General features: G+C 50.9%; 1 protein-coding gene across 2 annotated transcripts in view; it reads left to right on the top strand.

Moving 5' to 3' along the window:
- Window positions 1–23978, top strand: part of Nos1 (nitric oxide synthase 1) — a 163790-nt gene that overhangs the window by 34689 nt on the left and 105123 nt on the right. The window contains exon 1 of one of the 2 annotated variants that reach the window (XM_087903767.1): window positions 19671–20086. The exons of the other annotated variant lie outside the window; for it this stretch is intronic. The gene's annotated coding sequence lies outside the window, so the exon portion shown is untranslated. Of the gene's footprint in view, window positions 1–19670; window positions 20087–23978 lie in introns of those variants that run through there. 2 annotated transcript variants of the gene reach the window in all.

Here is a 23978-nt window from a genome sequence, read left to right as displayed (position 1 = left end):
CCTTGATCTAAGTGCTGGGTCACTGTAAGGCTCCGAGCGTCACCTCTGAGATCCACCCTCTTTGTGCCCCTGTTGTGACAACCAAAAGTGGCATTGTCAAGTGTCCTGGAGAAGAAAGTCACCCCTACTGAGAACCAGTGTGTTCCCTGCCGTGCCCGGCGTGTGGGCAACAGCACTCGGTAGATGGAGCCACGTCAGACAGCAGCCACCTTCTGGGTGTAAGGAGATGGAACTTCTAAGGGTGCTTGAGACAGTTCCCGATGGGTCATGGGCACTCAACAAATGCTGTGGTTTTCATTACATTCCGGGAGGACTGTCTGGTCCCCCCTAGACTAGACTGGCTATGGATGCATGGTTCGATATCGAGTCAACAAACACACGTGGAGGAAGTTGGGGGATCGCTCGAATGGTAAAGTGCTTGCTCCCCAAGCGTCAGGACCTCGTTTTGTGTCCTTAGCACTCATGTAAAATAAAAGCTGGGTGTGGACAGAGACAAGCTTCCTGGGGATCACTAGCAGCCAGCCTAGCCAAACCAGCTGACTTTGGGTTCGGTGAGAGCCCTGGCTCACGAAACCAAGGTGGAAAGTATTTAAGGAAGACAGCTGAGTCGATGTTCACCTCTGGCCACACATCACACTCACATGTAGGTGCACTTATATCTGAGTGTGCACATGTGCACACACACACACACACATGCACACATGCACATTGATATGTGGGGAGCCACCTAACTAGGGTAGATTCCTACAGTCTGGCTCTTAAGAAGCGGAGGCAGGCAGGCAGAGAAGAACTCAGAATTACTGTGGTCACCATCCCCCTGTCATGCCTTCTAGTGTGCTATCCTTTCCTGTCATTCCAAACCCCGAGTATCCCAGACAGTTTCCAGGGACTCTCAGTACCCGAGGAGTCACTCTGCAAATGCTGGAAAAGTTTCTCATTTTCCCAGGGTATAGCTAAGGAAGCATGGCTAGGCGACTCCTGAGTCAGGGACGCTACCCCAAGAGAGGCCACTCTGGGCTGCATCTTGAGGGGTGAGGCGGGGTGTCTTAAGGAGATGGGATGCAGTTATGCCTGAGCTCTGGCCAGAGGCTCCTCCTTCCAGAATCTTCAGTCCCCACCATGGTGGGGAACCAGGACCTCTGTCACCAACCCCCACCCCCGCCCCGGGGCATGTCAGTAGGTGCCAGGAGGCAGAAGTGAAGGCAGAGGCAGCTCCCCTCACTCCTCACTGCTCCAGCAACTCGCTGCCTGTTGTCTTCTGGCCAGTGACACAGAATCGTCACACGTACTTACGGGGCCACGTGTGCTGCTTCGATCCATTCGTTCCCCATAACGATCACATCAGCACCATTAGCAGATCCACCTGAAACATCTGTCATCCCACTCAGTGTCTCAAAACCTCCCTTCCAAGGTGGGTCACGATGGCACACTCTGACTCCGGTACTCAGGGGGCTGAAGCAGGAAGATCAGTTCAGTCCCCGGCAATCCCCACAGCCTCTGTGGCCTACTGCATTATAGAATGCTAGGACTTCCTACTTCTGCATTCTCTGTGGTGCACACCAGACCCACCCTCCCCCTTCCTTCCCCTCCCCACTCCACTGCCCAGCTGCTGGTATTGAGACTCTGTTGGGTGTTACTGAGAGTCAGGCATGAACCTAACACAGAGACAGACCAGCTGGCCACCAGGGCACTGAGAGCAATGCTGGCCCGAGGTGAGCACAGCAGGGCCTCCTGCCCTGTCTGAGAAGGGGAAGAGAGCTTTTCTGAGCAAGTGTCTGGTCCACTGGTGCCTAGAGGATCATGGGGTTTAGCATTTGAAGAGCTGGTAGGAATGTGTCCATTTCTTTTAAAGGCCAAGAGGTGGAGGGCAGGGCTAAACTGGCAAATGAGTCACCCTGTCTGGGTGGAGTAGAGATCTTGGGGTGAACAGGGTTGGAGGGACAGAGGTGACCAGGCCAGAGACTTCTTTAGCTTTCTGCTTTGAGGATATAACCACCTTGGCTCCAAGGAAGTGATGATAATTAGTGGTTTTGAGACAAGCACCCTGACTTTTGTGTAGGAAGTGGGTTGGATGAATGGGGGGGGCAGTGTGAATGTGAGACCATGTCACCTTGATTCTCCAGACAGCTATGGGTATTCATCACAGGGCCTGGAAGGGGGCAAGGAATGATGGGGAAATGTAAGACAGAGCAGAGGAAGAGTGATAAAGGGAAGGAAGAAGGGGTGAGGGGAAGGGAGGGAAGCTGGGAAGGTAGATGCTCATGCCAGTAGAACAAGACCTATGGACGCAAACCCAGGAGGTAACACTGCAGCTTCTACTTTAAAAATAGCTCTGTTGGCGATGGCTGAAGCCCGGAGGAAGAGCAAGAGCACGGGATCCTGCACTGGGAGGAACCTGTGTCACACTAGGTAGATGACAGCATTAGCAGGTGGCCAGCGTGAGGCTCCGTCTTTCTAAATCCCTCCCTGCACATCGCCACCTCCCCGTCATTTGTCCCCATGTCTGAGCATTCTTTCAAACCTCCCTTCTGCACACTCATCAACCACTCAAAAGAACCAGCTTTCCTCCAGCTGACGAGAATCAGAAGGTGCCAGAAGCCTTCCGATCGCGGGTCCTAAGCCCTGGAAAGCTCTAGAAGGCACTGGGGATTCAGTCTTCCCTCTCCTCTCCTCTCCTCTCCTCTCCTCTCCTCTCCTCTCCTCTCCTCTCCTCTCCTCTCCTCTCCTCTCCTCTCCTCTCCTCTCCTCTCCTCTCCTCTCCTCTCTCTGTCTGTCTGTCTCTCTGTCTCTGTCTCTGTCTCTGTCTCTGTCTCTCTCTCTCTCTCTCTCTCTCTCTCTCTCTCTCTCTCTCTCTCTCTCTCCGCTGTACTGTATGGCAATTCTCTGAGCCTCTCTGAGCTTCATTTAGAGTGAGCAAGACCAACTCTGTAAGCTTGTTGTAGGGGGCTGGTGTGACTGAGATAATATAGCATCCAGGCTTCTTGTGATTGTAAGTCACAGAAACCCAAGTCATGATCGAAAAAGGAACACATCGCAGGCCTTGTCTCCTCTGTCCTTCCGACTTCTTCTTACTGAGGACATATGCGTCTTCCTAACAGTAATGATACCACTTAGAGCTAAGGCGGAGCTTCCTCAGTAGAGAGCCTGCTTCCTTCCTGCCTCACCAGCAGCTCAGATCCAGGGAAGAACCTGACAGACTCTGTTAGAGTCACATGTTCACCTTCCAAGCCAATCATTTTGCAAGAAGAGTCACTGTGATATGATTGGTCAAGCCTTCATCACCCCCCTCCCCCGTCTACTATGGTCAGAAGATTAGACTTTGTGGGTTCTGTGGAGGTCGGTGCTTTATGTGCCCATTTCTAGTTATTCATGACTTTATTTAGTCATGTTTTGTAGTCACTTAGCCCTGGTTGCAGCAGGTGCCAGACATTGCTCCCTCTTGAAATTCTAGCTCTTTCCTGGCCATGGTTTATCTTTTCTTCTTGTTGAAAAACTTAAAGTAGAGCCAGGAAATGGTGACGCACCCCTTTAATCCCAGCGTTCCACAGGCAGAGGCAGGCGGATCTCTGTGAGTTCTAGTTCAACCTGGTCTACAGAGAGAGTTCCAAGACAGCCAGGGCTACACAGAGAAACCTTGTCTCAAAAAACTAGGTAGGTATGTAGGTATGTAGGTATGTAGGTATGTAGGTAGGGAGAGAGAGAGAGAGAGAGAGAGAGAGAAATTAAAAAAATCAAATATCACATATTTATCTAGTATACAGCACCTGGATAAAAATACACAAATGTATATGTATCCACATACGCTTTGAAAATAGAGGAAGACATTTTGGGGGAAGAACAGGGACAAGAGAAGACCGTGAGATGTTAATGAGTCTGAAGTCCAACCGTGTGACCTGCTTCCCTGTGGTCATTTGTGCCTGCCACCCTGATGTAAAGGCCACTGGGTAATAATGTCAAAATGCCGGCTATCTCTCCCCAGCCATTAAGAGTCCTACCTTACCCAGAACCCTCTGCCTCCGTCCCTCTGGAGCCCCCATAGAGTAGAAAAGAAAGAAAAGAAAGCACACAAGGCATGGAGGAAGACCAGAGTTCTCATCCAGCGACGACTGAAGCCCAGCCTGACCTCTTCACACTGTTTTCAAACCCAGCCTCTTAGAAGAAGCTGCTCTCAGGAATTGCAGCCAGTTATTCAAGTGGTTTTCATGGCACGGGAGACGGGCAAGTGCTTTCCCCGCTGCAGCAGGAAGGCGGCTTTAAGCATCGCCAGAATTACCCCCATTCAGTCTGTGAATAGCATGATTCTCGGGCTGCTGTGAACACCAAGATGCTCCTCAAGGAGCCCACAAGAGGAAAACAGGGGATGGGAGGTTCTTTGGCTTGAAGTAGGGTGATGCTGGGAGGGGGGTGCTTTTAAATCTCTTCAGGATGATTGGTGCCTGCCTACTTCCGAAGACTGGGGAGAAAGGAGAAAATGATGGCTCCCACTCCAATTGAGAGTGTTTATTGAGTACCTACTGTGTACTTTAGATGCCATCTGCAAGACGATGCGCTCCCGAAGTGTACCGCCAGTCCAGGCCTCTCCCGCTCCCTTATCTGCCTTTTCCACCTGACGTGATTAAGTCCATGCTTCCCTCCCAGAGTGAAGAGCTCGTGTCGTCTTGGGCTCAGAGAGCGTTGGCTGTCTCCACAATTGCTGGGCTAAAATGTGGACGTTATTCATACCTTTAATTAAAGAAGGGGAAAAACAATTCACACGTTTTAAGCTTTGGGGTAATTTTTTTAAAGTTTTGGTTTTTTGTAGACATGTACCATGAAGAGAAAGAAGTGCATTTTGGGAAAAAGAAAAGTAGCTAGAGTGAGCGCACCAAACAAAATGAAGACAGAGTAGACAGATAGGAGCACACACACATGTGTGTGTGTGCGCGCGCGTGTGTTGTATGCGTGTGTATGCACATGTGTGTGGGTGTGCATGCCCATGGATGCATATAAATCAATGTTGGGTGTCTTCCCCTGATATCCCCCACTTTATTTTTTGAGACAAGGCCTCTCATTGGGACCTGGGACTTAACCAATCAGGGTGGCCTGCCTAGCCATCGAGCCCCAGAGATCCTGCTGTCTCTGCCTCCCCAGCACTGGGAGCACAGACATGTGATGACATACTAGGTTGGTCGTGATTGTCAACTTGTCAGGATCTAACGTCACCTCAGAGACTAATCTCCAGCTGTGTTTGTGACAAAGGTAACTGAAGCGGACAAGCACACCCTCAGAGTAGACAGCACCGTGGCCTGGGCCGGGGACCTGGACTGCATGGGAAGGAGACAACCACTTAATCACTAATCCTCCTTCCTCTTCTTACTGATCGTGGCACACAACATGGCCAACTGCCTCACACCCCTGCTGCACTGTGGGGGACCCTACTCTCAGCCTCTGAGCTCCGCCCAGTAGAGGCACCTGCCACCAAGCCTGAAGACTTGAGTTCCATCCCTGAGACCCACATGGGGGATGGCAAGGCAGGGATAGTGTAGCCAGCCTGCTGGCAACTACTCCAGCAAGGCAGAACCTCACGTGGCCCCGCCCCCTCTTCTTCCCATGCCTTCTATTGGCTGAATTCAAGAAGTGGGGCGTATGCTGATTGGTTTAACTTCCCAGGGCACCAAAGAGGGTTTAGGAGCAGGTGAATGGACCTAGAGTCACCAAGAGATGACAACCCAGGCCCCCTCCAGGCTGAGAAAGGAGAGCAGGGCCCCTCTCCACTTCTCTTTAGTTTCAAGATCATCAATGAACCACTAATTTTTCAGCAACCTGGGGACGGTCCAGAAAGGACTTGAAAGGAACACAAAGGTTTTGAGACAAAGTTGGACTGCTGAGCCCCACACAGAGTAGCCCAGTTCTAAGGTGTCCTAGACAAAGAGGGGAGGTCCCCAAGCAAAATTGTGCTGGTTGGAGGTGGCCATGCCTCCCCACACCCCATCAGGAGCCACCTCCATCCTTGGCTAACATCTGTGGCCCGAAGGAGTCTGCCAGAAAAGGAGTAGGTAAAGAATCAGGCTGTGTCCAGGAGACTCTGGGCGCTTGGAGGAGCTTCAAGCCCAGGAGGTGATATAGTCGGGGGACCCCTTAGGAAGGGCTCTGGTTTGGAAAACAAGTTTCACTGTTGGGGGCTAATGGATGGTCCCAGACCAGGAAGATGGCTGCTCAAAATGGAAAGGGGTTGGAAAGAAGGAGACGTGGGATTATAGCTGAGCAGTCTGGAGATCATGGACAAAGTCACGGAGCCTTTGGTATCATGTGACAGTTAGTTCACCTGCTGACTAAAGCTGAGGTCCTCATGGGTGGCCTGGCAGGGAGTCTACATTCCTGGGTAGAAGGATGATGGGGGGGGGGGGCTCTAGAGGCGTATGCTAGCAAACTGTCAGACACTGTGACACCCCCTACCCTCCCCAGCTTTTGAGCCCATTGCCCCAGTACCCCAGAAGCCCAAACCAATTCTACAGTGTAGTGCAAACACCCAGCTTCTGAGTGTCTCCATCCTGTGGCTACAGAGACAGTCATGCGTGAGGGAAGGCCTTGACAGAAGGAGGGGCAGACAATTACCAAGAGGGGAGCCTAACACAGCGTTGTTGGAGGGGGTAACGTAGCACACATACATATGCACGGTTCTAGAATGAACCCCCACTTCCCAGTCTATTCCCCTGCCCCCAACTCACACTTCCCCTGCGGGGCAGACACAAGCGGTGTGCTCCAGGCTGGGCTACCCTAGCTCTTCTGTGTGCCCAGCACCATCTGCCTGGCGTCTCCCTGAACATGTCTCGTGGTCATTCTACAACTTCAAGCAAGTTCTGTGACCTTTCCTGAACCGCCATTTCTTTCCTTAAAAATATAAGGTTCTGTAAATAGGTTCCTAATAGGGTCATTGAGCCTTAATAGTGTGGTACTTAGCTTGGCGCCTGGAGCAGAGAGAACAAGCAGGAAGTACTAGCTGGTGTGGGCCTTGGCCACTTCTCAGAACCCATGGCAAGACCCACTTCCCATGGCAAGATCCACTTCCCATGCCTATGATTTCCAGGCCCTCGGGTGGCCCTGCATGGGGTCACAGTGCTGACTGATGGTCAATGACAACTTCCTCTCAGGTATCTACTGGGCAGGGGACCTACCAGATATCTGGATGACGTTGTATTATTCTAACTTCCTTTCTGTTGCTGTAATAGATTCCTCTGCTCAACTCTCTTACAGAGTCCAGTCCTAGCTGCCTGGGGAATAGAACCGCCCACAGTGGGCTGGGCCCTCCTATTTCTATTAACGATCCACAGGATCCTTAACAGATGTGCTAACAGGCCAGTATGAATTACAGCTTTAGACTGTGTTAAAATGAATCAGGACAGGTATCAACTCCGGAGTCTGTGGTTCTGGAAACTTTGGACAAAGTCCCCGTGGATTTTTCTTTTTTGTATCAAAGCCACCTACATTGTCGGTATGGTGGTCTCTTTATTTAGCAAGCCTTTGTGGCACTCTGGCTACGTGCACAGTCTCCACGACCATGTCTCGGCCTTGCTGCGTAAGATCAGCCCCAGCATGGCCTCTCTGCCCCTTTCCCTGACATGTTTGCCAGAGCTACTTTCTGCTCTTTGGTCACAGCAGCTATGGCCAATTGATACATTGTTTCTCTCTTTGCTTGTGGAATGAGAATGCTGGCCCCACCGGGCTGGGCTAGGCCTGTCGGTTTGCTTATCTCCCTCTGGCTGAAACACACAGTGGATGCCCAGTGAGGATTTACCAGGACCAGGCAACTGAATGCTAAGCCGTGGCCCAGGTGGTTTGCAAGGGTGGGGAATATATATATATGCATATTCACTGGTGTGGCCGAGGAAAAACCTTTGTAGAAATTCACAGTCGTTCTGTCATGTGAATGGTGTCACAGTAAACAGCTAATGAAGGGGATGGCTTGGCTGGTAGAGACTCTGTCACCAGACCCAGCAATCCACAAATACACGGTTGTATGCATAATCTCTCTCTCTCTCTCTCTCTCTCTCTCTCTCTCTCTCTCTCTCTCTCTCTCTCTCTCTCTCTCTCTCTGTTAATGTTAAGTATAAGGAAAGAACGAATAAATTCTCCCCAGTCAACTGCCTGCTACACACCAGTGTCCTCCAGTCGCTATTGGTCAGTGTGATTTTTTTCAAAACATTTGAAAGATAGATGGATACTGGGGCTAAGGTGGGGGACTCTGAGAAGTTAGGTTTCTGGCCCGGGGTCACTCATCAGGCAGAGGCTGGCTTGGTGAAGGCCAGGTGTCACGTGGTTTCCATGTTCATCCTGTCATGGTTTGGATTAGCAGGCTGCAACAATGGTGGGGGCAGTCTGGGCTGGAACGTTCAAGGAGGGTGTCTGCCTTCCTCATCTACCCTCCACCCACTGCCTCCTCCTTGGCCCCGGATGTGAGTCAGCTCAGCCTTGTGCCAGAGTCTAGTCAAGGGATTGCCTAGCCCCGGTCTCACCCTGAGGCCCACCTGCCAGGCTTCACTCCAGACTTTAAGACGGGTTGGTATCCAAGTCCAACAGACCTGGATTCAAATTTTATAGCCGCCACAGTTAGTCCCATGTCCTCGAGTAAGTAATCTTGCCTTTCCTTGCCGTGGCTTCCCCTAAAGTTCAGCCGGTAGTGCCCTGCTCACAGTGCAGCTGGAGGAGGGCTGGCCCAGACAAGTGTGCCAATGTGGCAATGACCTTTCCGTACTGAGGACTGTCCCCTCCCCGACCCCTTCATCTTCAGTCGCTATCATGCAGAGTAAACATACAGACCCTAGAGGCAGGTGTCCTGGGCCCACTCCTGACTCTGATCCGCACCAGTGGCCAGCAAGCAGTGTGCAAATATGAAAAGCAAGCTGTGTCCCTTCTCCAAAATGCTCTGAAATGGGAACAGAAATGGAGATTTTAGGTGGTTTTCATATTTTGTGATATTAACATCTATGTGATGAGCTATGTTAAATGGGACCCTGATCTAAGCATGAAGCTCATTTCCGTTTCCTATGTACCTCCTACACCCAGGCTGAAGGTGATTTTATGCAGTATTATTAATGCAATTTTATTTTGACTTTCCATGAGGTCAGCTATGGAATTTTCCACTCATAGCCCTAAGCCAAAGCATGGTAACTTTCAGCTTTTGGAGCTTCCTGGGTTTTCAGATTGAGAATTCCTACGCTGTCCACCAAGTAGGTGAGAGTTGACACTTTAGCCAGCCTATGGGATGAAGCTACCTTGAATGTTCCTATGAGTGAATCTTTATTAGATGATGACTGTGTAGCAAACACTGGTGTGGATGCCAGGTCCCTGGGGTGGAGAAGCAGGGCTCTCTCCTCGGGGCTGCTGTGACATGCGGAGGCAGAGGCCCTGGGCAGCCCTGAGCCGTGGAAGGAGAGGATGGTGCTGGAACACAGCTGAGAAGCCATTCACTCTCTGTGGACCCTGCTGGTGTCTTCCTGCTTAATGTGCTCTGCCTGAAAGCTTCCTTGTAGGGATGAGGCAAGCACGCCTGCTTTTCTTCCCGCACGGCTAGCTTTACACCCGAAATAACAACACACAAACTGTATTCATTTAAACACTGCCTAGCCCATTCGTTCTAGCCTCTTACTGGCTAACTCTCACATCTTGATTAACCCGTTTCTATTAATGTGTGTAGCACCACAAGGTGGTGGCTTACCGGGAAGATTCTAACCTACGTCCATCTTGGGCCAGAGCTTCATCGTCAGCCTGCCTCTGCTTTCTTTCTCCCACAATTCTGTTCTGTCTTCCCCGCCTACCTATGTTCTGACCTATCAGGTCAAGCAGTTTTCTTTATTAATTAACCAATGAAAGTAACAGATAGATAGAAGACCCTCCTACATCACTTCCGCTTTGTGCCTTACAGCTCTGCTGGGATCCTAGGGTGTCTCTACCCCATGTATGTATCTATGTATCATTCCATAAGTATTTTATATGATAATGGTACCAATGCACAGAGCTGAGCAGAGAGAGGATGAACAGGGACCAGGCTCTGACGTCTGAAGGTTGATGCCCACCTAGAAACTGACATGTGACAGCCACAGTTTCACATATGCTTGCAGGTGACACGATATGCCTGGGGCAGAGGCACCCTCTTTTATTACTCCTGTCAACAGCAGAAATCAGGATATGAACATGGAGCCCACTTCCCAGCAGACAACAAAGAGGACCCAGACACCTGACTTATCTTCAGGGGAGGAATCTAAAACTCAGGAAACCAACTCTTGATGATTAGAAAACTCCCCCAAGGCAATTGGTATCTTTATTGATGTGATAGTGGGCACATGCCCCCCTTGCTTCTGAATGCCCACATTGCTTCTGTCTTCCAATGTTGTCTTCTTTATGAGCATGCTTAGAAACAGTCTTCTTGGTAAGACAGATAGAAATATAAGAGACATGTGATCTCACACAGATACAGATATGTGGGTGGACAGGTAGTGAATATATGATAGATGGATGGATGGATGCATGGATGGATGCATGGATGCATGGATGCATGGACAGATGGATACATCAACAGATAGATTGATGGATGGATGAATTCATGTGTACATGAGTATATGGTATATAGATGAATCGACGATATATAAATTTATGTATGCATAGATGGATAGTTGAAATGAATGGATGATGAATATGTTGCTGAGTGGATGGATGGGTGGATAGATTAATATGTATGAATAAATAGATAGATGGATTATATGTGGATGACAGATGGGTAGATGAATAGGTAGGTAGGTAGGTAGGTAGGTAGATGGATGGATGGATAGATAGATAGATAGATAGATAGATAGATAGATAGATAGATAGATGAATAGTTGATTCATATATGTATTGATACCGGGGTAGATGGATGGATATATGAATAGATTCATATGTTCATGGATGTATAGGTGGGCATGTTCATATCTGTAAGAAGGAGTGAGTAGATAAATGACAGATGACTGAAGGGCAGATGGATGGCTGCCTGCTGATTAGGTGGACAGTGGGCAGCGAGATGAAAAGTCCTTAGGCAACGCTTTCTAAGATGCATTCCAGGAGGTCCTAAGTGCGACGGGGCTCCTGGCGGAGGGCGGGAGAGAAAGGGGTCTTTACCCTCCCTCAAGGCTCCTCTACATGTTCTTCTGCTTTCTAGAGAAGCATAGCTACTGTATTCCAGACAGTCCTTCTTTAGGAGTGTATATTAGTCACGCTAAAATGTGGCATTTTCACACACGTGTACAATGCACTTTCAAGCATGTTCACCCCATTACCCTCCCTTCCTCCTGCCCCTCCTGTCGTCTGCTCCCCCACAAGGCAGTCAGCCCTCTTCCTACTTTTATCCCTGTATTTACTTTTAAATCTAGATTTCATGTATGGGAAGGAACATGGGAGGGAACACGCAATGTCTGTTTTCCTAAACCTGGCTTGTTTTGATTAACACCACTGCCTCTGGTTCCATGCGTGTTTTTCTTGCCGATGACATTTCATTCTTCCTGATGGCTGACTAATACACCGTCAGTCAGGTGTACACCCCACTCTCTTTATCCACCCATCTGACGCTGGGCATCTAGGCTGATTCTCTGGGTTGCTGTGGATAGTGCTGCACTGAGGTGAGCCTGGACGTGCGGGGAGTAAGGAATGTGCAAGTAGCTCTCTGGTTTTCCCACTTAGATTCCTTCAGGTTTATAGCCAGGGAGTGTGTAGCTAGGTCCCATGATCTCATGGTGACTCTGCTGTTGCTGGGGTCGGGGTTGGGTTGGGCATTTAAGATAAAGTCTCAACCGATAACCCAGTCTGCCCCATGACTCACTGTGTAGCCTTGCTCCTCCTGCTTTGACCTCCTGAGCTGAGGTGACAAGTGCCTCCTGAATCATAGCTGACTCTGCTTTCAGCCTCTACACTGATTGCCTGAGGCTGGACCCATTCCCCTTCCCACCAACATCGATGGTGACTCAAGGTCCATCCCTCTGCCATCCTTGCCAGCCCTTGTTGGGATGCTCTTTCTGATGGTGACCATGCCAACATAAACTACAGTCTCGGTCTGCTTATGTTTCCTTTGTAGCTAAGTATAGTGAGCATTGCTTCTGTTGGTCATTTCTTTCTTCCTTCTTTCCTTCCTTCCTTCCTTCCTTTTATTTCTTTCTTCCCTTCTTTTTATGTCTGTTCAATTTTGCGCTAATGAGGGCTCTTTTTTTGTCAACTTGACACAAGCTAGAGTTATTGGGGACGAAGGACCCTCAAACGAGGAACTGCCTCCATCAAATTGACTAGTGACAAGTCTATGGGGCATTTTCTTGATTGGAGATTGGCATGGGAGACCCAGCCCATCGTGGGCAGTGCTACTCACAGACAGATAGTCCTAGGGAGAAAAGCAGACTTAGCAAGCCATGGGGAGTAAGCCAGGAAACAGCACTTCCTGGTCTCTGTTTCAATTCCTGCCTCCAGCTTCCTGCCCTGGCTTCCCTCAGTGATAGACTGCGCTGTGGAACTGTGAGCCACAATAAACCCTTCCCACCCAGGCTGCTGTTGACCACGGTGTTTATCGCAGTAACAGAAGAACAAACCAAGACAAATTTGGCTCATCTGCCCACTGATGATTGGATGATTTTTTTGTTTATTTGTTTGAACTCTTTATATATTCTGGATCCCTTGTCAGGCAGAGAACTGGCAAAGGCTTTCTCCCATTCTGCATTTACTTCATATTTTTCTTTGCTAATCCAGAGCTTCCGATTTCACACATTCTCATTCAACACTTCCAGCTACAATTTCCAAATCTGCTGGAGTCCTCTCAGAAAACCCTTGTCTCTGTCTGTATGGTGAAGTAGGGTGGCTTCAGAGTCTCGGATCTTATGCTGAGGTCTCTGATCCAGCGTAAATTGATTTCTGCACAGTGTAGTAGGGAACCTAGCTTCCTTCTTCCTCCTGTGGGTATCTGGTTCTACCAGCACCATTTCTTGAGGAGTTTTGTTTTTTTTTTTTTTCTCCAGGGCTTTGAGACCTTTGATGTGAATGGTTTTATCTTAGGGCCCTCTGTTCTCTTCAACTGGTCGTGTGTGGTTGGCGGCCGGCAGCATCCTGGTGTCGTCACTATAGTACTTTAGCTCTGTAGTACACGTTGAGGTCCATCCTGCAACCCCGCTGGGCTTCGTTCTCTCCACAAAGAACTGCTTTCGCTATTTGGGCTCTTCCAACATCCACAGATCCTCTTTCCCGCTTTGGCTGTTGGTTTCTGTAGGCTCTGTCTCAAAAGAAATAATTAATTTATAAAACCAAACAAATAAAAACAGGCATCGTGACATTGTGTCCATAACCCCAACACTCAGGATCAGAAGATCAAGTTTATCCTTGTCTACATATGGAGTTCAAAGCCTGCCTGGACTACATAATGCTACATAATGATAAAGTAAAATGAACTATGTACATTCCACATACAATCATGTACAGAATTTCAGCTGGATAGCGACTAGTGTGAGAACATCATGAATGTGGGTCCCAAGCTTGCTTAGCAAATCGAAACTGCAAGCAACTTCTTAAAATTCGGGCAGCCATTCTCTGCCCCTCCTCCAGTCACTGACTGGGACAAGGACAGGAAGCACACAGGTGCCACACAGACCAGGAGCTGCTGCAGGCGGCAGTGATGACCCCAGGACTCAGCTTCTAAAATCAGTGGTGTGGAGAAACTGCCAAATCCTCCCAAGCAATTGGGTTGAGCTACTGAAATGCCTGGGACACGTTAGCAAACTGCTCGACATCTGAAAACGTCAAAATAGATTCCGACATGACTGCTACCTTCCTAAGAGACCAATAGCCAACCTAGGATCACGCAGTTAGGAGTCCCACGCTTTTAAATGGCACCAGCTCCTCCCTTGCCCGCGCCATTAGAGGGAGCGTCCACTTGAATCAATTGGATGTCAGAGTGAAGGGCCGTCTAACTGGGGAGAATAAAATGGCTTCTCTCATTAAAGCTTTGAAAATGAGGACAAGGCTGGCATCCCAGGGTCCCATTGTGGGGGTACAGACAAGAGAGATTGCGGGGGTGTCAGCACTCCGGTGACCGTTGTGGACCATGGGCTTATGGTCCTCTGGGGCCAAAACTCCTGCCTGACGGTCTCACCGCCCCACCCTGGCACAGTGCTCCACACAACTACCAGAAAGAGTGCGTGCATATCCTGGTACACAAGCAAGAAAGACAAACACACCAAAGGCAGAGCTCTTCTGGGATGGGGAGAGAGCTGAGAGTGATGGCTCCCTTCCCCAGTCTTTGCCCACTACCCAGCAAGCTGCTGCAGAGTCCTAAGCAAGCCTCCAGTAGGGAAGCGAGTCCAACCTCCTTCATTTCATAGAGGCCCAGAGAGGGGCGCCGTCTCACCCAAGGTCACACAGCAGGTGAAGTAAAGTTAGGAGAAGGATTGTGGCACCTGACCCTGACTTTGGGAGCTTTGTAGACTATGATGCTGGAGTCTCTACCTGCCCCTCTGTCCTCCACATCCCCAGTGACCTCCCCCAGGGACTGCCCAGCAGAAGCCAATGGTATGACCTTCTCTGTGAATATCTGTGGCCTGATAAAGAGGGTGCGGTGACTGGAGATCTCTACTTTGATAAAAGAGGAGTGTCATCATTTCTGAGAAGCCGTCATTGAATTCCAGATGTCTGGAGCCCAAGATGAGAATGCAGACCAGCTTATTGGGGTGACCTCACACGGCAAAATAACCAGCTTGAAACCAGGGGATCATCTGACTCAGTCCCCTCAACAGCTTGTTGAGGGCACAGCCATGCCAGCTCTCCTTTTTGGGGTTGGGGGGGAGCATCTGTGCATGTTGGGAATTCTCAGGCACCTGGCCATTTGGGACTCTGTGTTGGGGATCTCCCTTGACACCATGCAGCAACACTCGCAGGAGCCGAAACCCACGTTTGTGGTCAGAATTCTCCAGCGAGTGCCCTCGACGCTTTAATTTGATGGGAAATATTAGAATTCTCTACAGACCCCGCCGTTCCCCAATGCTTCGCACTCAGCCCACTTTAAGCCCTGGCTGCACCCTTCAAACTGCAAACTCCACCCGAGCTGTCCACACTTGAGGGGGCCTGAGAAAGAACAGGAGGTTACAAAACAAGTCTTGGACTAACTATAAGATATTAACAGCACCAGCAGTTGCATGCCCCCCAAATCAGCTCAGGACTCAAAAGTTGACTCTAAGAAACCATCCTGTCTTCCAGGTAGGTCTCAAAAAGCAAGTTGGCTACCGTGAAGGCTTAGCGCCATCTGTCGGTCATTTAGGGAACTGCCTCTCTGCTGAGCTAGCTTGGTAAATCTAACTGCCGTCAGGGACCCCTAGTCTGGGGACCCTTTAAAGGGGCTTTGGACACTGAGAAACCTTTGTGTACTGGATTTTGCATATAACCCATGGGGCGATCCATCTTCACATTAAATTCTCCTTTGAAGCCCAGAGACTCCCGGCTGCTTTACTCTGGCTCACACGGCCCTGGAGGGACAGTCAGGTCATGCTATTCCTTATGGCCAGATTGCTCCTCTAAATGGTTCCTCTCTGATCTCTGCCAGAGTCTCACAAATTATTTCCGGTGTCTGGGGTAACATCTGCAGGGACCGTGGCACTCCCTCCGTCCCTAGGGACACTAGCCACTCAGATAACCATGTTCTCAATACTGGGTCCCGTCTGGCCTGCCAGCCTGCTGGCTCCAAGGCTGCTTTAGATGAAATGTTTCCCCTCTTATGATTCCCGAGCTGAAGGGAAAAACCAATCAGCCACCCACAGGCTGCTGCTCCTAGATGGCTCTGGAACTTTCTGGTTTGGGCCGCTCTGTGTATAATGCCAGACATTTCCGAGGCCCCTCATTTCTCCAACTGCAAAAGGAACTGATGGGCATGGAGTCTCATAGAATGTGCATGGGAATGACAGCTCCCAGGCACACACCCAGGGCTGAGCTCAGACGCCAGCTAACTTCGTTGCTGAGACCAGTATCTCTCACCCAGAGAGGGAGCAGAGTTGATTCGGGCACAGAGAGGCTCTGGTTGCCATGGCAACGGAGGGACAGCCCTGAGGCTGTCATCACCCCTGTAACTCAGGGGCATTCCTCAGGACTGAGGTGTGAGGGAATGTGGGCGTGGGTTAGAGGCCGAAAGAATTCAAGAACTTCACTTCATGGGGCTGTGTATACAATTGGTGTCTAATAAGGGAGCCGCCGTTGAATACACAAACCCTGGCTAGATGAACGGTTGTCCCTTCATGCACATGGTCAAACCAAGTGTGAGTCTGACTCTTGGTTGGCCCTGGGATTCTCACAAGCCCGCAATGAGTCTGTCTTAAACACAGCCCTGAGGGTCTGCTCCAATGGGTGTGGGGTGAGTATGGTCAAGCGGTTCTCAGGGGATGGTGACCTAGCTGTCCAGCAGCAATCTTTGAGAACCACTGACTTGGGGCGGCGAGCGGTAGTGGCTGCGTGCGCCCACTCTTGTGAGCGTCTTTCCAGTCTAACGCTGAATTTGTAAATATTCCTGAACGTACTGTGCATTGGGAGTGGGAGGGTAGCTTAGAGCCGCGGCTTCTCCACAGAGGGAGTGTTTGTGCAGACCACATCTCAGTACAGCCTGCACAGTCAGGGAAGAGAAGGGATCGCTTTGTTAAACACATAGAATATGCTGGGACCCCTCCTCTCCCACCACCTCTCCTGAGTTCCTTAAGCTGCAGTGAAAGAGGAATAATTAAATCCCATTGTGTGGATGAGAAAACTGAGGCTGCAAGTGCCAAAGGAAAAGCCCAGAACTCGCAGCAGGAACGGAGCCCCCAGGTCTGTACCTGGACAGACAGACACCTTGGGGTTACTGTGGGCCTTCGGCGGCTACTGCTGTCTGAGCTGTAGGCACCACACAGCCTGGACACAGCTGCAAGCCAGCCAGCGGCACTCTCCTCTCCCCTCCCGGGTCCTTCAAGTGTTTTCACTGATGGGTGAATTCAACAGATGCCTTTCGATCGCAGCCTATTAAATTAGCCCCTCTCTGCAGCCAAAAGAAGATAATTATGTTTTCATTAGCCCTGGGTAATGTATTAGCCCTCGGTGGCAGCCACATAGAGTAAGCAAACCGAGTCCCTCTCCCCTCAGCTCGCCTGGGCCAGCCCTTAGCAGAGGACCGTGGGGGATACTGACGGGGTGGATATAAACACTTTATCCACCCACTGTCCGTGCAGGGGTTTAGAGTGAGACCCCACACCTGGAGCAGATGTCTGGATGTGTGTCAGCTGACTCAGTCCCTCTCAGACCGAGAAAGGTGACATCTTTGTCATCTACCCCTAAACACCCAAGGCTGCTTCTGGTAGAACCAAGCCGCAGCACCCTCTCGGTCACCACATCCAAGGAGCATCTGGGGGACTGTTGCTATCACCCTGCTCAGAGTCACCTAGCTGGTGACAGGATCCTCTGGTTTGTTTTCCTGCACTTCTTGGGAACGTTAGTTTGCCCAACATTAGCCAGGAGGCTCCCCAGCACCGAGTCACTCCTCCCCCCAACACTAAGACCCCAGCACAGTGACTGACTTCATTCCCTTCCCCCTTTCTCTACGAGACGCCAAGCACTTTGGGGTCCTGGGGATAGAACCCAGGTTCTCGTGCACAATCAGAAGGAGCTCCCCCCCACCCCGGCCCCAGCCTAGATCTGGGTTCTTATATTTACTTCCTTAACCACTGCTTGGAGAGGCTCTGTCTTTTGAGCATCTAATGCCCGCTCTGTCGGGCACAAGTGAGGAAAGGAAGCCACTTCTTGTCATTCTGGTGATAATTCCATGAGCCGTGTGTCTGTAAAGGGCTTGGTTCAAAACCAGCAAAATGGGAAATGATACACACGTCCTCGTGGTGGTAAGCTCCTCCGCTAGGCTCTGGCTCTGTCATTGCAGCGGGGTCTCCAGAACCTCTTGGTCCTGACTCACCGTCACTTGCACCAGAACACCTAGCAACAGGGACAGGATTGGGGGTAGGGGGTTTCTGCCTCCTTCCGCAGTGGGCCAGCTCTGTTTCTTCAGGCACAGCCCAGACTTGGCCCTGACCCACATGCCACAGCTCCACCTTCCCTACTGACCACCCTTTGGATGGGAACTGGTCCACTCTGGACCTCTGCTGGCCCCAACTCCCATACACGGCAAGCTGGCACGAGCCTCTGGAGCAGGTGAACTGCCAGCCCAGCGAAAAAACAGCCTCCCTTCCTGGCTTCCTGATTCTCCCCAGTTGCCATGGTAATTGAGGGAGCAGTGTTGAGACCCAACACCATGGAAGCCCAGTACTCAACTTTGAAAAGGATGAGGAGGCAGCTGGGCCCAGGATGGACTGAGCCCAGGCTGCAAGGACTCACTGCAACCTCCGCTTCTGGGATACTCATTTACCCATCGACATATAGTCGATCCTCGTCAGTAACACTATTAACGGCTGGTCTTTTCAGAGCAGGTACTGTATGCCAGACGCTAAACTAAGGGCTTTGCCGCCATCGTTTGACTAGACCAGCCTCACCACAGCCCAAGACCCACGTCAGAGGCTCAGGAAGCAGACTTCGGAACTGGCACACCCAGTCAGGAAGTGGCAGAGCCCTGGCAGGCCGGTGGAATTTCTCAGGCCTTCCCTCAACACACACTCTTCACACCCCACAGCTTTTTCTTCTGCTTCTCTCCCCTCCTCTTCCTGCCCCCCTCCAGGTCACAGCCCCTTTCCTCAGGCTTGACGTGTATCATTATCTGAATACCATGTGTGAGCAACAAGGAGGGGTAGCTGGCTCTTGGTCTCAGTGCGATTATACTCCGAGTGTGCAGGGTCTTTGCTGAGACTAAATGGGGGCGATCAAGCTAGCAGCCAGGTGTCCAGGCGTGTTTGGGTCTGAATCCTCCTCTCCTTCCTTGAGTGCAACCCCCTCTATACACACACACACACACACACACACACACACACACACACACACTCCTTCCCCCAAGAGTGTGTGAGCAGCAGCGACAGTTGAATGCAAAACCGCCTTGCAATCTGCCCAGGGAAAGACAGCTTTAGAGACGGGTTTATATGGTTACCCATATGTTAGAGCCCCTAAGAAAGGAAGAGAAGAGTTCTCTGAGCCCACCCCTCCCCCAGCCCAGCCCTTGGCCTCTCCTGGCATTGTTATCTCCAGGCTGTAGGAGAATAAGACCCCCAGGGGTTTTCCACCCCCACTCCCCCAGATGCAATACCTACACTCTGCTCTGAAAAACACCAGAACCGGGCATCCTTTCCAGAACGTCTGGGCACCCAAGAACCAGAGCCAGAACCCAGGCGCTGGCTCTGTGAGGGGCTTCTTGCCCTGCCCCGAGGGGCTGTGCTCTAGCAATCCCATTAAGGAATGTTTCGCCACATAGGACAGAGACAACCACCTGCCTCAGCTAGGTCCTTCCCTGCCCCAAACAGCCTGCCTCCTCGCTGTGGTCACTATCTAGCCCCCTTCGGGCTCCCCAAAATTGTCATTGTGTGTATGTTTTTTTTTCTGATAGAAAAAAATGGAAATTAGGTTACATAAAAGATGTATGCTTCCAAACCCAGAGCGGCCCTTTTAATGAGGGTTGCGACGTCTCCCTCCCCACGCCCATAAACCAGCCGGTTGGACGTCACCACTAATTCGTTTCAGCGGTGATAGGATAAAGCAGGGACATTAAGAAATAAATTCCCCCTCACGACCCTCGCTGTGCTCACTGCTCGGTCCCTGCATATTGATGCAGCTGCGGGCACGAGCGACTACTTAGCACAGCCGCTAAGGCAGGGGCAGCTGCGGCTTCGGTGAGCCGGGTTGCGCGTAGGGACACTGGCAGCCTCCAGTCCTGAACTTGGCTGGGCTAGGGCGGAGCGAGGCGGGAGCTAGGGGCCGGGAGGGGGCGGGGAGCGCTCGCTCAGGAAGCTCCTACCCCGAGGCGCTGCCGAAGCCTGGAGCATCCTGCCGCTGAGCTGAGCGAAGCTCTGGATCTGCGCGCTTGACAGCCCCGGGAGAAGGAGGCGCGGGAGACAGGGTGATCAGCGAGATTCACAGCCCTGGAACTGCGCGGGCTCCGCGGCGGCAGGTGAGTTCTCTGCCCCGGACCCAGTGTATTCCACATACCCTCTCCTAGACCAGTGCTCTAGCTCCGACTGTGTGTGTCCCAACTTGGCTCTCGTTGGCGGCCTGGCTCTCTTGATAAAGGGGCAGACCCGGATCCCCGGACTGCGCGCTCCTGGGAAGATGAGTCCTGCCACCTCGTTCCAACTTTACAAGGGCAGAGGACCCTCCCAACCCCATTCCTCGGATATCCCCAACCTCCGTGTCACAATGACAGGGATTCACGAACCTAGGCGTGCATGTAACCTGAGGCTGGGGATACATGACCCTAGAGACCTTGGCACCTGCGGGGCCTCAACTTTAAGCTACCTTCTTCCTCTGGGAAACCCTCTCCTCCTCTATCCCGCCACCACCCTCCCCAAACCCCGTGACCCTGTTGGTGACTCTGGCATGGCCAGAGGGTAACAGGACTGCAAGGCTGGCTTGCTAGAGGGCTGTTCCTTGACTTTCCAACTTTGCCCCATCAGCCTGGCGCCCCTGCAGACTGGCATAGTCCAGTAAGGCAGTTCTCACTCCTCCAATCTAGAAAGTTGTACCTCTCCTGCCAAGGAGACTGTTGAGAGCGCCCGATGGTTCCCAGAGCAGAATGAAGGCACTCTGTGGGTCTCCTGCTATACACAGCTTTTCATCCAAGTGGTCCAAGGGTGCGACAAGGCTCCCAGGAGAGCCAGCTTCCCTGGTCACTCGTGAACACTTGAGTCTTAGAGTCTAGCACAGGACTCTTGGGTTGTGCCCTAAAGAACAGAAAATAAGAGGCTCACCTCCACCCTCAGGGCAAGGTGGTCCCAGCACTTGCAGCTGTCTGTACACTGGGGACATGGCTGTCTGGAGCAAGCAAGGTTCGCACGGGCAGTCCACCCAGGGCAGAGACTTAGAGGGACTCCCCTGGGGTTCTGATCCTAAAGCTACCGTTTCAGGTGAGTCCCTTCCCCTCTCCACGACTATTTTTCTCGTGCGTAAAATAGAGACGTAGCCCTTTCCTGGAGATCTGTTGGCAAACCTTTCAAACATTGCAAATGTCACAGTGAAACTGAGGGTAGGTGCACAGTGTGGGAAATATTGCTGGTTCCGTGTGATGTAGCTGGGGACAGATCCCGGGGCCTCGGCGTCTTGTGATTTCCCATAGACCAAACCGAGGGTCAGTACGGTGATTTAGGCTGCGCCCACCTCCATCTCCCAAGCAGCCCCTGGGGAGACGTATCCTGTTTGCGGCAGATAAGACTTTAAAAACATTATCCGACTCATGGGGAACCCCAAACCTCGCTTCACACACGTACATATTTAATTGTGAAGGGAACCCTCGAGGCACCCCAAGGACGGAGAGTCCCCAAAGGTGAGCTGGTAGATGTGATAGGCAGGCAAGCCCGGGGCACCCAGGGAGTGTCTGTCCCAATAGTGGGGAAGACAGAAGGGAGTTGGCCCTTCAGAACACTCTCGAGGGAAAGTACCCCCCCTTGTCCAGCCCCACTCAAGCTAGGATGTGCAAATAACAGGTTGGTGGGGTGTATTAACAGCTTCCTGGAGAATTGATTTTCTTGGTTGGATTTTTGCTCTTATTTTTAGTGGGGTTTGTTTAGGAGTTTGTTTTTTAAGCTTAGGGTGTATGGCAGAATGGAGTAGGGGTCACGCCCACTCTTTATCCTTGCAAGCCGCAGCAGAGAGGTTTGAGGATTCTTCACAGGTTTCCAAAAGCAAGCCCTTTCCCGTGATTGCCAATGCCGCCACCCCAGTCCAGATCCCAGAAGACACTGAGGGACGTGTCGTCTCTTTGCATATGCTGCAGGCTACTACCGCAGATAGGATGTGTCTGGAATATCTTGACTTCCCCAGTACGTAGATATGGAAACTGAGGTAGGGCCAACCAAGCTAGCTGCCCATAGTCAAGCAAGGAGACCTCCATCCTGGTTTGTGGCTTCCTAAACGGGGGGAGGGGGGAATTGCATGCATAGCCAACTGACTTGTGCACCACTTTTGTGTACGTGGCCCCACTTCCAGATGCATCTACACAACCAGACTACCCCCCAAAAGACTTCATAAAGTCTAGGAATCCCTCCCCCAATACCAGAACATGCAGGGACAGCCCAAGCAGCATAGTGGAGACCTGTTGAAGATTTTTGTCTGAAGCTAAGTTTGCTCCATGGCTGTGTAATCTTCCATTTGGTCACTTAACACCTCTGAGCTTCAGCCCTATTATCTGTTAAATGGGAGAATCATTCCTACAAGAAGCCAGCCGTCTTGATGATATTGTGATGTCTGTAATAGGCATTCTGGAAACACCCACAGTGCGTAAAAGTTGTTGGGTTTTTTTTTGTTTGTTTGTTTTATTTTGTTTTGTTTTTAAATAAAAGAGAATTAACCCAGGTTGGGAGGTCTGCTCTGGAGTAAACATGAAATATAGAATCTCTTCCTGCTGCTCGTTCATTTTTTTCAAATGGTCAATGCCAGCCCCTAAGGGCTTTGTCTCTGAGGAGCGGCCCTGGAGGAAGCTGAGAGCCTGGGGAGTGCTCTAATGTAGAAAGTCCCCAAGGGTCTCTACCGCAGAGCCGCAAGGAGCTGTCCAAGGTACTGGGGAAAAAGTGTTCCAAATACTTCCAGCGCTCACAGAGGTGACTTGGGGGGTCAGCTAGTCTACGTTTGTAAGCACAAAGACATTTGTTCCATATTTGTGTGTATGTGTGTGCCCGTGTGTCTGTGTCCCCGGATGTCTTACGACAGCTCTTATCTGTCAGGTTCCCGGTAGGTCTCGGCAGGGTTGGGTGTGCTTCGGAATGCAGTTAAGAACTGCAAGAAATGTGCTCACCAGCAAAGCTGGCGTACTCAGAGGTTGAATTTGGCAACTCAAGAGCAATTTTTACACAGGCTGTTTCCATGAACGGGCACACTTTCCCACCCCAAAACAGTGTGGGACTGGGTGGTTAATAAGGCAAAAGCTGCAGACTGTATAGACTCGGCTTTTTGTCTCCTGATGTCTGATGAGCTTAAGACATCTTCCAATAGGGTGAGTGTCAAATGCCTGCCCAGCTGATCAGCAGCATCAGAACCACAAGCTGGAAGCAGAGATGTCAGGACCCCTCTGCAGAGTCCTCGTCTCCTGCAGGAGACATGAAGTAACTGCATTTAGATAGAGCTTTTCTAGAAGATTCTAAGGCCCTCGGTTCCTGACCTCATTGTGAAGGAGGGAAGCTAAGGACAAGAGAAGCTTGTGACTTGTCAAAAGTCACATAGCCCTTCTCTGACAAAGTAAGGGTCGAGCCTCATGTCTTGGCATTTTGTCTAGAACTTGTGGGTGATATTTTATGCTGTCTTCTCAGGAGAGAGGCCCCAGAGTTAGGCATGGATGGTGCAGGGTTTCTTCTCTTCCATTCATCCCTGTAAATTAGGGAGCTGTTGGGGGTTCCCCCCACCTCAATCTCGCTATACATCAGCCCTGAGTTCCAATTCAGCACTAAGCCTTAGTCCACTGGTTAAACCTTTCAGGGGGAAAGTTCCTCTTTAAAGGGCCCATCAGGAATAACTTCAGAATCAAGTAAGCAGGCTCCCGCTGAACTGTCACTGGTCTCCCCAAAGTCCTTGCTTTGTGCTCAGCCCTGGCCCAGCCTTGGCAAATCTTCAGAGCATCGGTGGACCTCAGGCTTCTGAGCCTGGGAAGGGGGAAGGCTACATAACTTGCCATGCTGGGCACCGTAGCCAGCTCGGAGCTGTTCAACACAAATAGCCCATCCACAGAAAATGTCACTGAGTCCCCAGTGCGAGCAATAGCAGGGCTCTGTGGGCACAATCCTGCCATATCTGTATTCAACAAGAAAAGACAAGAATTAGGGCAGTTACTATGGGTGGCCCCACAACATACAACCTCA

This window comes from Myodes glareolus, chromosome 2, assembly GCF_982192425.1.
Source record: "Myodes glareolus chromosome 2, mMyoGla1.1, whole genome shotgun sequence".
NCBI lineage: Eukaryota > Metazoa > Chordata > Mammalia > Rodentia > Cricetidae > Myodes > Myodes glareolus.
The sequence above is the reverse complement of the archived record's forward strand: the minus strand, read 5'-3'. Positions and strand labels throughout refer to the sequence as shown.